The sequence below is a fragment of the Hyperolius riggenbachi genome, chromosome 5 (assembly GCF_040937935.1).
Source record: "Hyperolius riggenbachi isolate aHypRig1 chromosome 5, aHypRig1.pri, whole genome shotgun sequence".
In the NCBI taxonomy this organism is placed as follows: Eukaryota; Metazoa; Chordata; class Amphibia; order Anura; family Hyperoliidae; genus Hyperolius; species Hyperolius riggenbachi.
This window is the reverse complement of record NC_090650.1, coordinates 275,304,870-275,322,090: the sequence shown is the minus strand read 5'-3', so window position 1 is coordinate 275,322,090 and position 17,221 is coordinate 275,304,870.

Sequence of the window (17,221 nt, the reverse complement as noted above, 5' to 3'; positions counted from 1 at the left end):
TCACGAACTTCCGCGTAAGGTTCGGTTCGCGTAAGAGTTCGCGAACCGCAATAGAACCGCAATAGACTTCAATGGGGATGCAAACTTTGAAAAAAAAGTATGCTGGCCACAAAAGTGATGGAAAAGATGTTTCAAGGGGTCTAACACCTGGACGCCCAGGTGGAGGAGTGGGATACATGCCAAAAGTCCCGGGAAAAATCTGGATTTGACGCAAAGCAGCGTTTTAAGGGCAGAAATCACATTGAATGCTAAATGAGAGGCCTAAAGTGCTTTAAAACATCTTGCATGTGTATACATCAATCAGGTAGTGTAATTAAGGTACTGCTTCACACTGACACACCAAACTCACCGTGTAACGCACCGCAAACAGCTGTTTGTGTAGTGACGGCCTTGCTGGACTGGTGCGCACCATGGCGAGAGTGCAGGTTTTGGTGGCTTTACAGCCCATATGGTCGCCTGGCTGATGTAGCTGAATGACAGAACAGTGACTGTCCAGCTGATCAAATTTGGTCTGACCACAATGAGGCAACGACCTTATTATCGTGGGTGTGCCCCACGAGACACTCATCTAGGCGCCGGTCATTGCTTCATTGTGATACGCAAGCCCCTTCACCACGGCGGGTTCACTGAACACAACAGGTATGCAGTGGTGAGTTCACTGAACAGGAATACAGTGGCGGGTTCACTGAACAGAACAGGTATACAGTGGCGGGTTCACAGAACAGGTATGCAGTGGCAGGTTCACTGAACAGGTATACAGTGGCGGGTTCACTGAACAGAACAGGTATACAGTGGCGGGTTCACTGAACAGAACAGGTATACAGTGGCGGGTTCACTGAACAGAACAGGTATGCAGTGGCAGGTTCACTGAACAGGTATACAGTGGCGGGTTCACTGAACAGAACAGGTATACAGTGGCGGGTTCACTGAACAGAACAGGTATACAGTGGCGGGTTCACTGAACAGAACAGGTATACAGTGGCGGGTTCACTGAACAGAACAGGTATACAGTGGCGGGTTCACTGAACAGAACAGGTATGCAGTGGCGGGTTCACTGAACAGTACAGGTATGCAGTGGCAGGTTCACTGAACAGGTATGCAGTGGTGGGTTCACTGAACAGGGATGCAGTGGTGGGTTCACTGAACAGGTATGCAGTGGCAGGTTCACTGAACAGGTATGCAGTGGTGGGTTCACAGTACAGGTATGCAGTGGTGGGTTCACTGAACAGGTATGCAGTGGTGGGTTCACAGAACAGGTATGCAGTGGCAGGTTCACAGAACAGGTATGCAGTGGCAGGTTCACTGAACAGGTATGCAGTGGCGGGTTCACTGAACAGAACAGGTATGCCGTGGTGGGTTCACAGAACAGTACAGGTATGCCGTGGCAGGTTCACTGAACAGGTATGCAGTAGTGGGTTCACTGAACAGGTATGCAGTGGTGGGTTCACTGAACAGGTATGCAGTGGTGGGTTCACAGAACAGGTATGCAGTGGTGGGTTCACAGAACAGGTATGCAGTGGTGGGTTCACAGTACAGGTATGCAGTGGTGGGTTCACTGAACAGGTATGCAGTAGTGGGTTCACTGAACAGGTATGCAGTGGTGGGTTCACTGAACAGGTATGCAGTGGTGGGTTCACAGTACAGGTATGCAGTGGTGGGTTCACAGAACAGGTATGCAGTGGCAGGTTCACTGAACAGGTATGCAGGTATCCAGTGGGCTCACTGAACAGAACAGGTATGGTGAGCTCACTGAACAGAACAGGTATGCAGCCAGGAACAAGCTAAGCCTAACTAATCTTTCCCTATGAGAGAACTAATCTTTCCCTATGAGAGACAGTCTGCAGCAGCTCGCCCTACTCTCACTAACGCAGGCACACGAGTGAGCGTAATGGCCGCCGCTGCCTGCCTTTTATTAGGGGGGGAGTGGCTCCAGGGGCTAGTGTAGCCTAATTGGCTACACTGGGCCTGCTGACTGTGATGTAGAGGGTCAAAGTTGACCCTCATGGTGCATTATGGGGCAAACCGAACTTCCGCAAAAGTTTGCATGCGGGACGCGAACGCGAACCACTGAAGTTTGCATGGAACCGTTCGCAGGCGAACCGTTCGGCCCAACTCTAGTGATAATCTTACAACATGCATATTCACTGGATGAATGACGAGATCCAGCTTCCAAACAGTCCCGACAAAAAGGGAAACCTCTCCCAAATCCTGTTCTATTCTTGATGACATTTCTCTCCGACTGTGAGCCTGATCTCATCTTAGTCTCAAGCTGAGTACCCAGACCGTGATTTTCCCGACTGGCATTACTTTGAGCGATGAGCGATCGCTTCTGTGGTCTCGTGATGTGGGTACAGGTGCGCGATCAGGCCGATGTAATTTAGCGTCGTGCGGCGATAATGACTGTCAAACCGGATCAGATTTTTAGGATCCCAGATGACTCTGCCCAAAGTACCAGCTAGAAGATGGATCGTGGGATGCTTGTTGTCAGGGAAACGTTGCTGGATACATCTTCCACGCCGCTGCGGTGAGTATTCAGCTTCAGGTAGTGGATAACCAGTTTAAATCATTATATATCCATTTATTATGAGTCCTATTTAAGATCTAAAGCTACCAGGGCACTTCTTCAATTGACTTTTCTTCAGTATGTTCTTCCAGAAAATTGTTTTTTAAAATTGTCTGCATAATAACTCTTTAACACCTAACAAGTGAAAAAGTGCTAAAAAAAAAAGTAGTTAAAAAATGCAATCTCAAATTTACTTTGAGTATTTACTTCCTTATTGAGGGCTTAAGAAGTATATTATTTATATTATTGATGAGATCTCTTATGAGAAAACTCAGAAGAAAAGTTCATTACATATCGGCCCATGTATTCTACAGCTAGGCCTGGGAAAAAAATGTTTTTGAGCAGATAAGTGCATGTGTGTTTTCTCTACCTACATTATTAGTATTGATCTGATTACTGTATACTTATGAGTTTATTTATATGCAAAGTTTTCTGCTCCCTTAATGTTTTCTAGCATCCTATGCCTGCATGGTGTCAGACTATACACCCCCATGTCCAAATTGCAATTATCTTTTGATTCTTGGTCCTATTTCCTTTTTCATATCTAATTTATTTGCAATTCTTCTCCAATTGCTGTCTATGGAAATCCCTCCTATCACTATGAGTGACTTTGGTTTTTCATTAAAAGAAACAATCCTGTTCCTTTCCTCCTAGGAACTGGTTATCTGCACCAACTCACAGTTATGCTGGGGATACACGGTACGTTTCTGTACCGTGTATCGACCAGCTGATCCGGCCAGCTGATAATATTCAGCTGGCCCGATCATGCCGCTCAACTTCCGCCCGCTCGATCCCTGCCGGCGGACAATGGCAGGCAATTGAGCAGCTGATTAGGAAGCGCCGGCGGGGACAAGCGGCAATCGATCCGTGCGCACGCGCAGACAAGCGGGGACACGGCGGTGACGCGACGGGGGTCGATCTGGCGGCTAATTGGCTGCCGGATCGACCCATGTATGCCCAGCACAGACACATGCTAAACATCATATTCAGATTTTATTAACTATCCTTTCCCTCCCACTGACTACAAATTATTAACAATTACCCTCTCCTGCTTTGCACAGGTAGGCACGCATTCATGTAGAAACTGCCACAACCTGGTTTTGCTTTCTCTCTGAGATCATGTAAACTTCTCTTCTCCATCTCATCTACTCTTCTCCATCTCATCTGTAAACTTCTCTCTTCTCCATCTTATCTACTGACCCTGAGACAGAAGCTTCTCCTTCTCTAATCTCTCTTTTCTAAGTTATGGACACTACCGAATGCCCATCTTTAGTATATCAGCCACCAGCTTTGGCAGACCGTAGTAGCTAAATCTCTGAAAAAGTTCTCTAGAGTAGCTGAATTCTGATGAAGAAAAAGCAACAATGATGAGGAGTTATTTGCAGAAAAAGCTGTACACGACACCCAGTTTATTCTGCGAAGCGGTCTTCTTTCACTTTCCTCATAGTCTCACAGTCCCATAATCCCAAAACAACACTTTAAGCTCTCTACTCCATACTCTACCTCAGGGGCATTGCTAGGATCCTAAAAGATGTGGGGCACCTTCTGTCACCAAGGACAAAAGTAGTGTAAAAAATGAGGATGGCCAGTTAACCATGATGTGGGTACCAAAAGATTGTCGTAGAGAAAAAGCACATATATAATAAGGCAGCAACACACCTGACAAAACAGCATTTCCCCACGATGAGGTGGTCTCATTTCATGGATGTGCAGAAAATAAATCTGCATAAACTGTGAGATGCTATTATATCGATAATGACCAACCTGAGAAATTTTGTAAAGAATGAAGGCAGTTCAAAGCAAAAAGAGTTCCAACTCAGTATTAGCAAGACACAATTAATAATACAAACACTACACCAGATATAAAATGCAGAAACCAGTAGATGTGAAATGCAGTAACCATTGCCCCAAATGTCAAATGCAGAAACCATTGCTCCAATTGTCAAATGCAGAAACCGTTACCACTGATGTCCTCTAGATTGTAAGCCTTTAGGCAGGGTCCTCCTCCTTTTGTGTCCTACCTGATCATGCACCTCCATTACTGTAAACCCATGCTATGCATTTGAGTGAACCTAACTTGCCTATTCTCCATGCTCCCATCCAAAGACTGACTAAGCATTACCTTGTACTCATACTGTGCTGTGTGATCTGGTTTTCTTGTATTCCTGTATTGTCATATTGCTGTATGTGACCCCTAAATATTGTCTGTAACTTAAATTAATGCCCAGCGCTGCGTAATATGTTGGCACTTTATAAATACAATAAATAATAATAATAATAATAATGTTGATAGATCTATGGACCATAGCTGGCTGGCATTTCTCCTATACGCTCTGTATGCAGCATGCAATCACTGAACAATATGTAGGAAATGCATTGTTCAGATACCTAATCAAATATATTGATAATGCCTAGTAACCTGCTTATGTTTACAAAATAAGTTGATTTCCTTCAAATGTATATCAGATCAATCCATCTATACATATATTCCTATGATTGGAAAAAAGTATATCCTGCTTAGCTTGCAGTTTTTTTGAACCAGACAGAATCACAAGACAATGACAAGACTTGCCCGTGACATCTCTGTATCACAAGATATTCTCTATACTCAACCAGAAGAATGCTTATATAAAAAGATTTTGCTAGCTAATGGATAATTTAATATATTGTGCAATTATCTTATGTGGAATATATATATTCATAAGACAACCCATTTTTAATACGTTGAATCAACATGTGATTAATATACGTTATGAACCTAAAGAAAGGGCCTGCAGGAGCCCTTGGCCCCAGAGTCCATACTCACAAGCTGTCTGTGTGAGACTCTCCTTTATGCATGCATATTATTTTTATTCCAGGTATAACCAGAGGCCTACATCTATGAGATATTTCTCCCTTCGTTTACACCACCCATGTGAAATGCAGAGACTGTTGCACCACATACTGGAAGTGCAGAAACTGTAACTACAACAATGAGAGTGCTTTTCTGCATAGTGTTAACCAAAGGGGGAGCCCACCTGTGGTAATATAACAATACTGCCAATATTCCATGCCAAAAGTGTCTCATAAACACATTACACCTTTAATAAAGTGAATGAACTAACATTTGTATATGGAAAACCCTAACCCCCATAAAAACAGTAATTAACAGTTTGAGTTATCTTCCCACATAAAGAATCACACTTCTAAGTGAGAGACAATCAACCACACATACCACACAAAGCTGACACACTCCTAAAGGTGGCCATACACTGGCCCGATTCCCGGCCGTTTCGACAGCAGATTCGATCCTGGGATCGAATCTGCTGCCAATCGTTCGCGGTAAACGCCGCCGACGATCCGATTTCCTCCCGAAATCGGATCGGTCCGTCGATCGCGCCGTGCGGGAAATTACCCTCGATCGCCCGCGGGTAAAGTGCGCGTCGCTAGCGGCGGCCGATCCGATGAAAAATACATTACCTGATGCGGGCTCCCGGACGTCTTCTCCGCATCTTCTCAGCGCTGCACCCGCTCCATCCCGGCGCTTCCTGGGTCACTGTAGTGACCCAGGAAGTTCAAATAGAGGGTGCTCTATTTGAACTTCCTGGTCACGGAGTGACACAGGAAGCGCCGAGATGGAGCAAGAACAGAGCGGTGCAGCGTGGAGAAGATGCCCGGGAGCCAGCGTCAGGTAATGTATGCGCGGGGGGAGGACAGGCGGCAGGAGCAGCTGAACAGATTGTGATCGGTTTCAGGCTGAAATCGATTCACAATCTGTTTGCAGTAAAGGCAGCCATACGATCCCTATCTGATCAGATTCGATCAGATAGGGATCTGTCAGCTGGTCGATCTGATGGCACATCGACCAGTGTATGGCTGCCTTAACTGACCCTTGCCTGAGGTGGATACTGCCCATTGTCCTCACTAATGGGCTCTGTCAGCGGTGTGTCAAATGGATTTTATTTGCCACAGATATGTCATCAGTCGACCAGGTTGTTAGTTTGAATGCAAGTCTTGAGTCTTGATTGAACTACCCCACAGAATCAGGCAGCAAGTTAGGGCACAGCATAACGCTCTACAGCCAATTTCCTATTGCCACCAAGGTAATTCAACCCTGCTAGGATATAAACTGCCCAATCAGGCTCTCTCTCCACTTCCCAAGAACAGTCTCTGGATCCATGGTAGACCAAGCCTCTGTGCAGCATTCCACACTGCTAGTTACAATGCCAGGATCCCATGACTTTTACACAGGCAATTGCAATACTCAGTGTGTCACTTCCTGTAATAGAAGGATGCAGGGAGATGTGTCATCTGCTAGCAACACGCATCGTCCTTTAATCAGGGCGTCATCATTCAGGACTAACTGATTGAGCCAATTAGTGAGGACCTCACTAATGTTTATGAGACACTTGTGGCATGGAATATTTGCAGTATTGATGTACTGCTGCCTTGCTGGCACTCCCCATCAGTACTACTGCTGCACCCACCACTTGCCATTGTTACAGGACTAGGTACCCTGACACTCTCTTGACATTAGCCTCACCTCTTCCAGCCCCTCCATAAACTGCTGCTACAGTGCTTGGCGCCCCAATACACTCCCGGCATCTGCCACCACATGCCAGGCATCCCGATATTCTCCTGACATCTGCTCACCTATCCCTCCCCTCCGTAGCAGCGCCTACATATTCCAATGTGTGTGTGTGTCAGACTAACAGTAGAACCCAAAGAAGGGATTACATAGTACATACATAAATGATTGCTTAAAGAAAATAAAACTGATATATAGTGATAATATACTGTATATAAAGCCAGATCTGTTTTATTATTTTGTTAGGAGACATACATTTTTATGCTGTATTTTATTTTCTTCAATTAAATAAAATTTTAAAAAAATGAAATCGACTTTTAGTACAGAACTACCTCAAAGAATATTGCATCAGAGTATTGCTCATGTTCAGACATTTCTTGTAGTTGAGATTATTGTGCCATTCTGATTAGTTATGAAGAAAAATGAGCGTGATCCAACAGACGATCAGTGACCCAAGTAGGAAGAGCTAGTTTTCTGAGGTCAGTCACTTCACTGGACAATTGATGTTCACATCTCTAAACAGAACAAAATTCATGACAAGTGCAACACTGAGGTCAAGGATTCAGTAGCCATGACGAAGAAGAATAGCTTTTTCAGCATTTGAAGTAGTCAGTTCGGCCCAAGTATTTAAATTCATGGGTACTCCAATGAAAGTATAAAATACGGGTATTAAATGATAAAACACAAAATATTTATATTTTAATGTAGTGAGGCAGAAAAGGAATATATTTTTTATTTCCTTTTCTTTTCTCAAAAATGTGGCATGAAAATTTAAATCTCTGTGAAACATGGTCCTTTGGAAAAACCTTCAAGAGCTTGTTCTCAGTGCACATTGTACAGCACTGACACAGGAAATACGCAAACCTTTCTCCTCTGCACTTGCTACATATTTGCTGATGTCCTTGCAGAATCTCATTCAATTTTACTGAATGGGACTGAAAGTCCATTCAGTTCTACTGAATGGAACTGAAAGGCAATCTCTCTGAAAAATTCAGCATGCAGTTCTATGAGAATGCCTATGTCATATCAATTCTCAGATTGCATGCCATACAGAAGGCAGATGGGATTGTGGGTAGTGAGAATGGGCCCTAAGACTCCATTAGTTCATAGAGTCAGACGTCTACAACTGTCTGAATTTGTATTATTTAGTGTTTGGTCTTAGGCACAGCCCTGGAAGCAGCATAAAGCTGCTAACAGTGAAACTTTTTTTTGCAGAAGTTTATAAATGTCATCAAGCAATTCATCACTAACGTTACCTCAGTAAGGATCATAATCTAATGTCCTTAAAGGACATTAGATAAATACATTAAATATATAATAATAATAATTAAAAAAAAAAACTTACATCGGGAGGGGGAAGCCTCTAGATCCTATTGAGGCTTTCCCTGTCCTCCTTAGCCAGCCCGATACAGGACTGGCACCCCCGTAAAAAAAAAATCACTATTATTGCTTTGAAGTTGGCACTGAATTTAGCGGTTTATAGCAAAGCCTCAATACATGCTATAATTATCAACTTTGCGAGTTATGTTAAGCAGAAGAGTGAGAACAAGGGGCATTTTTTTTCTGGAAGATGTTGTAGTTTTTGAGGGGACCCCCAGGTGCCCGGCCCTCCAAGTGAAATAGGTATAGGGGTACAAATGTACCCTTTACTCATTTCCACAGAGAGAAATAAAAGCACAAAAGTGAAAAAAGTACTTAACCATAACAGCTTACCTTCAATTAATGATTCATTGCCAATATCCTCTCAAAAAGTCCCATGCCAATATCTTCTCAACACCTTGAAGATTCCCGATTAATCTGATCACTAATGCTAATTAAGCACAGGGCAAAGCATTTTTAAATGTGCCATTGGGGAGAGATCCCATTGATTAGTGTAATAACCAATGGGAAACCCCAGTGACAAATTCAAAGATGCTTTTGTAGGGGTTCTCAGTAAGTCAATGTCAGAGTGTTGGTGGTAAGCGTAAGTGTTAGTGGTATGAAGTGTGTGAGAGGGCTAGCGGATGTCAGGGCAAGGTGCTGTGAGTGCCCTGGGTGGCGGCAAGGGTGCTATGCGGGAGGAGGAGGATGGCAGTGAGTGTTAGTGGCAGTCACGTAGGCCGGAGCTTCTTATACTAAAATACAGCAAGCTCTGGCAAAGCATCTATAAATGTGCTGCCAGGGCTCCTCATCGGTCCTTTAACAAATCAATGAAAATACTCCCCAGACAAGTCAGGTCACTTTAGTGCCTGTTCAGTACCATACATCGCCTCATTTGGGCACCGCTTTAGCCTGTAGTGTTTTTCTTTTCTGTAGATAATAATTTAATTACACTGTTTAATAAATGACAAAAAGTACAGTAATTTGTTTGGCTATTTACCTGTATTGAGCAGTGTGATGAGCCAAAATTTTGCGGTTTTGTAATTACAATACGAAATTTGCAATTATGACACAAAATCAAAATTTGCAATTATCAGAAGTTTCGTAATTCATAATTCTGCAATTCGTAATTCTGTGTCGTAATTTCACACTAAATCATAATTTTGTGTTTCACACGTAATTCCGTAATTTAGCTTAATTACGAAAAATGACATGAATATAGGAAAATACGAGTTTGCTTTCTTAAAACCGAAAGAATTTGCGATAATTCAGGTTGGAGTGAGCTTGAGATGTCTCCCAGTGCATCACTGCTGAATATATGCAAATAGGTAACATGAGATCATAATTTCGTGTTTTACGCATTAGGAAAATTATATAATTACAAAAATCTTGGTTCAAAAAAGATTGTAATTACAAAAAATGTGTGTATGGTGGTAATAATGCAAAATTTTGCATATTTTTTCATGATTATGATTCTTCCATTATGATCGTTATTACAAAAATAAAGTGAAATCTCGTGAAATTGTAGTTAGCGCATTAGGATCATCACTAGTATTAAAATTAACAAAACAAACTTGCCTTTTGGAGAGATGTTACCCGTAGAACTGCATTGTTTTAGTAATGCTGGATACACACGGTTCGTTCCCGCACTCAATTCCCGTCGATGCGCCGCTCGATTCCTGTCGATTCGTTTATTTCCGACATGTCCGATTCGCGTTTCGATGGATCGTTAGGTCGATTTGCCATACTTTACATGGCAATCGACCTAAAAATCATCGAAATGCGCTCGGAAATGTTCGGGAATAATCGATTCGTCGGGAATCGAGTGGCGCATTCGATGGGGGAACGAACCGTGTGCATTCAGCATAAGATTAGGTTGTGTTAATCCTTTTTTTACCCAGTCTGTGGGGACCAATTCCCCTTTCTTTTGTTTATATTATAATCAGTGGTGGTATCTTTTTAATGGAAAATTGTGCGTTATTTTATTGTGTGTTTACACGTTCCCTCCTGGTCTATCTGTGTGCCGAATCCCAGCCACTTTGGCACATCGATTGCATCCATGAGATTTTATGGTCTGTGTGCTGAGCAGATTGGGAGGCACTAATCATTCTGGCCAGTAGGGGGCGTGTAACAGTATGGAATTTCTGTAAAATCCCGTAAGTCTTGTAAAAGTAAAACCTTTTAAAAATCCCGGTAATTCGGGTGGCGGCAATAGCCAGACCTGATGTTCACATGAGATTGCGTTTCTGCCGTATAAAAAGTTGAGCTAAATGTACCATTTTTTTCCTTGCTGTCAATATGTAATGAGATTATCAAGTATCCACAGCTTGACTTTCAAAGTTGCTCTGTCCTTGGTAGCTGTGAAGACCTATGCTACTGTCAAACAAAGAATAATTATGCCATATCAACCATGCATCCGAGTTTTTTTCCTACCTTGGCTTGGCTTTAATTACTTGCTCCTGTAGGCTGTGTGTTTCATGATGTTCCTCTAAAACAATTTCACAGTAGATTGGCTGCACAATTATCAGGTTCTATTTTTACATAAATTATAAGGGATCAGACCAGCGTTACTAGGAAGGTGAACTGTAAATGACACACTTCATAAGGATAATTAATACAATAATATAGATTAGTTAAACTAAGAATTTTCTCAAAAATATTAATCACGAGGGCTACCAGTTTTCTATAACTGGGTCATTCTTATTTATTAAATGTTGTTGTGGAATGTATTTGTTTTATAATGCTTTACAAACTACAAACATCACTTTCACATGAATTGTTATACAAGCTAAAATACACTGACATTTATTTTTTTGCACTTGAGGTGAGTTTATGAAGCACTCTGAATGCATCTGAATGACAAGATTTTAAATTGTGAGTGAAAATTCATAGAGCAGCATTAGCCTGCATATAAAATGCATTCAGAGTTGCAATTGGCTTCTGTTTAGTTTTTCCTAATGCAGTCTGTTCCCTTCTGCTGCATTTGGAGTTTGCTCCTGATTGCTTTGAACGCAGTGGGTGGCTGACAGGCTGAGAACAGACACAATGTTGGGATCCCAATGTTTGAATAAATGCTAGAGTTCACAAACCCTGGAGCTTTCACTCATTTATTTAGTAAAAAAAAAAAAAAATCAACCAAATCTTTTTGATAGTGTAAGATAGTGTGTGGAGGGGTTATAACCTCTGTCAGGTTCATCCAGCTAGATTAGTATGTCTACAGTTGTACAAACTGGAGCAAATATGACGGTATAGTAGATATAGCACTTGCATCTTGGCCAGGACACTAAAAGCTAATTTGTTTTTCCCAAAATCGGTCTCAAGTTACCTTTCCATCAATCACATTGGAACGCGTTGATCATGTCAATCGACTGCAAATGTTTGTTTTGTCAGTTGTTTTATTGATCTATTTTGCGGATTGATTCCATCCAAAATGATCGGATTGTTTATAATTTTTATTCCATTTTATTGGCCTGAATGATGCTTTACAATTATTTCCTTCCAATCACAATTATCAGATGGGAAGGTCAATCGTTTGGTGAAATTGCATCATTAATGCGCATCTATAGTCTTAAAGAGAACCCGAGGTGGGATTTAATTATGTTAGTGGGGCACAGAGGCTGGTTGTGCACACTAACACCAGCCTCTGTTGCCCCATGGTGTGCCTCCAGTACCCCCCTGCGCTCCACTATACCCCCCGTAGTGCTAGCAACACACAGCGTGTCGCCAGCACAATGTTTACCTATGCCGTGTCAGTCAGCGCCGCTCCCCCCAATCAGCGGGAGGGAAGGGACGCGGGCGGGTAGCGCCGATACAGAGGAGGTGGGGGAGCGGCGCTGACTGACACGGCATAGGTAAACATTGTGCTGGCGACACGCTGTGTGTCGCTAGCACTGCGGGGGGTATAGCGCCACTCAGGGGGGTCCTGGAGGCACACTATGGGGCAACAGAGGCTGGTGTTAGTGTGCACAACCAGCCTCTGTGCCCCACTAGCATAAATAAATCCCACCTCGGGTTCTCTTTAAACTATAGAAGTTTCTGACTTTAAACTACAACTGTGACAGGGATGATATATGTGAGCTCCTCAGGGGACAGTTGGGGACATGACTATTTACTCTGCAAAGCAATGCTTAAAGGGTACCCAAAGTGACATGTGACATGATGACATAGACATGTGTATGTACAGTGCCTAGCACACAAATAATTATGCTGTGTCCCTTTTTTCTTTCTCTGTCTGAAAGAGTTATATACCAGGTATGTAAGTGGCTGACTCAGTCCTGACTCAGACAGGAAGTGACTACAGTGTGACCCTCACTGATAAGAAATCCCCCCTTTTTATCTTTTTCTCGCCCTCAGAAGCCATTTTCTGCTAGGAAAGTGTTTTATAGTTGGAATTTCTCATCAGTGAGGGTCACACTGTAGTCACTTCTTCCTGTCTGAGTCAAGACTGAGTCAACCACACACATACATGGTATTTAACTCTTTCAGACAGAGAAAGAAAAAAAGGAACACAGCATAGTTATTTGTGTGCTAGGCACTGTACATACACATGTCTATCTCATCATGTCACATGTCACTTTGGGTATAGCCTAAGGCCCCGTTCACACTTGCGGTTCTCTGCCAAACGGACCGGATGACCTGACCGGATCCGGACCGGATCCGGATCGGAACTGTACGGTTCTGATCCGGATCCGATCCGGATCCGGTCAGGTTGCATCAGGTGTTCATCAGGATGCGATCCGGATCCGTTTGGCAAAAGATAGTAGAAACCGAATAAAAATGTTGGGGTCTGGGAGGTCAGCAGAAGGTGGACCTGTGGAATCAGGCCCTCCGCTGTTTAGCACTCACCTCCACCTCCGACATACTGCCAACATCTCCAGCACGTTTAAAGTCACTGCTGCTCCACTCCAAAATGCTTGCCCATGTGTCCCCATCCAAAATCGCCGCTACAATACGCATAGGAAGTGGGGTAGAACATCCGGATTTTTAGCCAGTGTGTTGTGCGCTCTCCGGGTTCTCATTGGTTTGTATTGGCCGGATGGTGCAGTCCGGCTCCGCTCCGGATACGGCTGCCGGAGGAGCTGGACCAAAAAATAGCGCATGTTGGGTCTTATGCCGGAGTCCGGATCCGGTCCGGATCCGGTCCGGACGAAACGGACGCATGTGAACGGACGCATAGGCTTTCATTGCTATGCCGTGCGTCCGTTCCGTCCGTTCTGCATGCGGTCCGGCTCCGGCACGGCGATTCCGGACGGCGACCGCTAATGTGAACCGGGCCTTATGTCACAACTGTATAAACACACGCATAATAATAATAATAATAATAATAATAAAAGCATCAGAGCATCAGTTAAAACTTTAATCAGAGCATCAGTTAAAACTTTACACAATTTATAGTATACTTAAAGTGAACCTGAGGTGAAAATAAATAGATGAGATAAATTATAAGTATTTATCCTCCTACTCCTAAAAATTACTTTGTAAGATATCCCATCTTTTTATTTATATTAAACATTTACAAAGTATATTGAATGTTTTATTGTCTTTGCTCAATAACAGTCTTTGAAGTGTCCCAAAGTTAAAATACATGAACGTTTGACCTTCTCCTATCTTTCCTCTGCCCTTAGAAGTTGTATTATGCCAGGATAACTTTTATGACTGTATCGGTGAGGGGAAATATATTTCCAACAAATTACCGACAAGACAGAAGCTGTCACTTGCATGCCTGAAAAGTAACTATTTCAGGCAGCAAAAATATAATAAAATAAAACAGCCTGGCTGTTTATATGTTTTGCACTATACATGCACATGTTTATCTCATCGTGTCACATGTCGCTTCAGGTACACTTTAATATCTGAATAGCTCTTTATATGTAGTAGCTCGTTGATATCACTTTGTGTTCGCACCAGTTTATTGTTTGTGGTTGCAATACTAATACTCCTCGACCTTTGATCTACTTTTTACACTATTGATCATTCTCCATACACTGTCTTCACTAGGTGTCAATGGCCTAGGGGGCCTGTTGGATAGATAAAAGAGATGAACTCACAGGCCAAGTTGTATTAGATGAGCTTCTATCTTCTACTCCCGTTGAATAAACAATCCTAACCTTGACATTCCATAAAAATTACCAATCTGGAATCAAATGATCGTTTGAGTGGCTGGGCCCGTGGAGCTCGAGGACTGGGATTCACCTATATCTCTTCTTTATTCTTTCCTTTCCTTTCTTCTTCTTTATCCTTAAAGGGACACTTAAGTCAAACAAAAAAAAATGAGTTTTACTCACCTAGGGCTTCCAATAGCCCCCTGCAGCTGTCCGGTGCCCTCACTGTCTCTCTCCGATCCTCCTGGCCCCGCCAGCAGCCACTTCCTGTTTTGGTGACAGGAGGTGACAGGCTGGGAATGCGAGTGATTCTTCGCGTTCCCAGACACATTAGCACCCTCTATACTGCTATATGGTATGTGATATATGCTATAGCAGCATAGATGGCACTATTGGGGCCAGGAACGCGAAGAATCACTCGCGCCCCCAGCCTGTCAGCTCCTGTCACCGAAACAGGAAGTGGCTGCCGGCAGGGCCAGGAGGATCGGAGGGAGATGGCGAGGGCACCGGACAGCTGCAGCGGGCTATTGGAAGCCCCAGGTAAGTAAAACTCATTTTTTTTTGTTTGACTTAAGTGTCCCTTTAAATACTCACTACATATTCAAATGTAGCTAAAAATGAGTCTGTATGCTTGAACAGAATTTCTAATGCTAGAGCGTTGATATGTATCTCTGGCTTGTAAATTTTGATTGCTAACAACATTATTCTGTTTTGTTTATTGATACGTGTTTATTGAAGACTCAATAAAAATGTATTTTCAAAAAAAAAATGGCCTTTTTGTGTGGCCCACTTGAATACAGCCCTGTCAGTCAGTTGCAGCTGGCCTTTGGCCCCTTGGTGGTAATTACTACTGTGCCAGATGCAGATTTGTAATACCCATCACTGCATATAACTACCTGTTGTTCACAGTACACCCACCTACCTACGTGAGCGCACGCAGTGTCACTGTGCCTGTCCGGTATCTGTCTGTGTGTGACAGGTGCACATTATAATACCCATCACTGCATATACCTACCTGTTGTTCACAGTGCACCCACCCACCTACGTGAGCACACGCAGTGTCACTGTGCCTGTCCGGTACCTGTCTGTGAGTGACAGGTGCACATTATAATACCCATCACTGCATATACCTACCTGTTATTCACAGTGCACCCACACGCAGTGTGATATTTAACACCATCAGTCACTGTATCTGTTCATGATACCTGTGTGTGTGTGTGTGTGTGTGTGTGTGTGTGTGTGTGTGTGTGTGTGTGTGTGTGTGTGAGACAGCTGCACATTTAATACCCATCACTGCATATACCTACCTGTTGTGTTTAGTGCACCCAGCTACCTATGCGAGCTCGCCCAGAGTGATATTTAATACCACCAGTCACTGTACCTGTTCATGGTACGTGTGTGTGACAGGTGCACATTTGTAATACCCATCACTGCATATACCTGCCTGTTGTGTTCAGTGCACCCACCTACCTACGTGAGTGCACGCAGTGTGATATACAACTCCGTGCATACCTGTTAACTGCACCTGTGTGACTGCACATTGTATTAGTCAAGTCAGTGCATACCTTTCACTTCCCCCCCATATGGACAAAATGGAAAAAACAGGTAGAGGCAGAGATAGAGGCAGACCCAGAGGAAGGCCACCTGGCAGGTCTGTGCGAGGTCGTGCTGATGTGATTTTGTGCAGCCCAGGATCAAAAGTACAGTGCTCAGAAGAAGGCATGTGCCATCAACTCCCAAGATTGTCAGGACGTGGTTGACTATCTAACACAGAACACCTCATCTTCCGCAGCCACCAGCGCTACTACAAGCACCACATCCACTGCATTTGACACTTCGCAGGAGTTATTCGGTGCCACAGCCATTATTGTTACAATAAGATGAAGGTGCTAAGCAAGTTGGAGAGGAGTAGGAGGAGTAGGAGGAGACGAGTTCCTGAAAGAAGCAGGGGGAGCTCGTTGTCAGAAACAGCTGGTGGCAGTGTCCGGCGCCATGTATCGCCACCTATGGACAGCCAGCCAACATGCCCTTCAACGTCAGCTGTTGATGCCACCACAGTGCCATCCCCCCAGGGGGGCGCAGCGGTTTGGAAATTTTTTAGTGTGTCTGCCGTAGATTAAAGCAATGCCATCTGTTCTCTCTGCCTCCAAAAATTGAGCCGCGGAAAGGCCAACACTCATGTAGGGACAACTGCTTTACGAAGGCACATGCAGAAAAGGCACAAACTGCAATGGGAAGAGCACCTGAGCAAATGCAGCACACAAAAGAAAAGCCACCCTCCCTCTCCTCTTCCTCCTTCAGGTGCAGCATCTTCAGCCGCTTTCTCCCTTGCACCTGCACAGCCACCCTCCTCCACTCCGCCTCTGACCTTGAGTGGTTCCTGCTCCTCTGCCCACAGCAGCCAGGTGTCTGTGAAGGAAATCTTTGAGCGGAAGAAGCCAATTTCTGCCAGTCAAGCCCTTGTCGGCTTGGCGGAACTGTTAGCTTGCCAGCTGTTACCATACCAGCAGGTGGTTTGGACACTGCAGTGGAAGATGCCAGGATGCAATTATTTCTCTAAAAAGGCGATACCCAAACTGTACCGTGAAATTGAGAGGCAAGTGGTGTCATCTCTGGCACACAGCGTTGGGT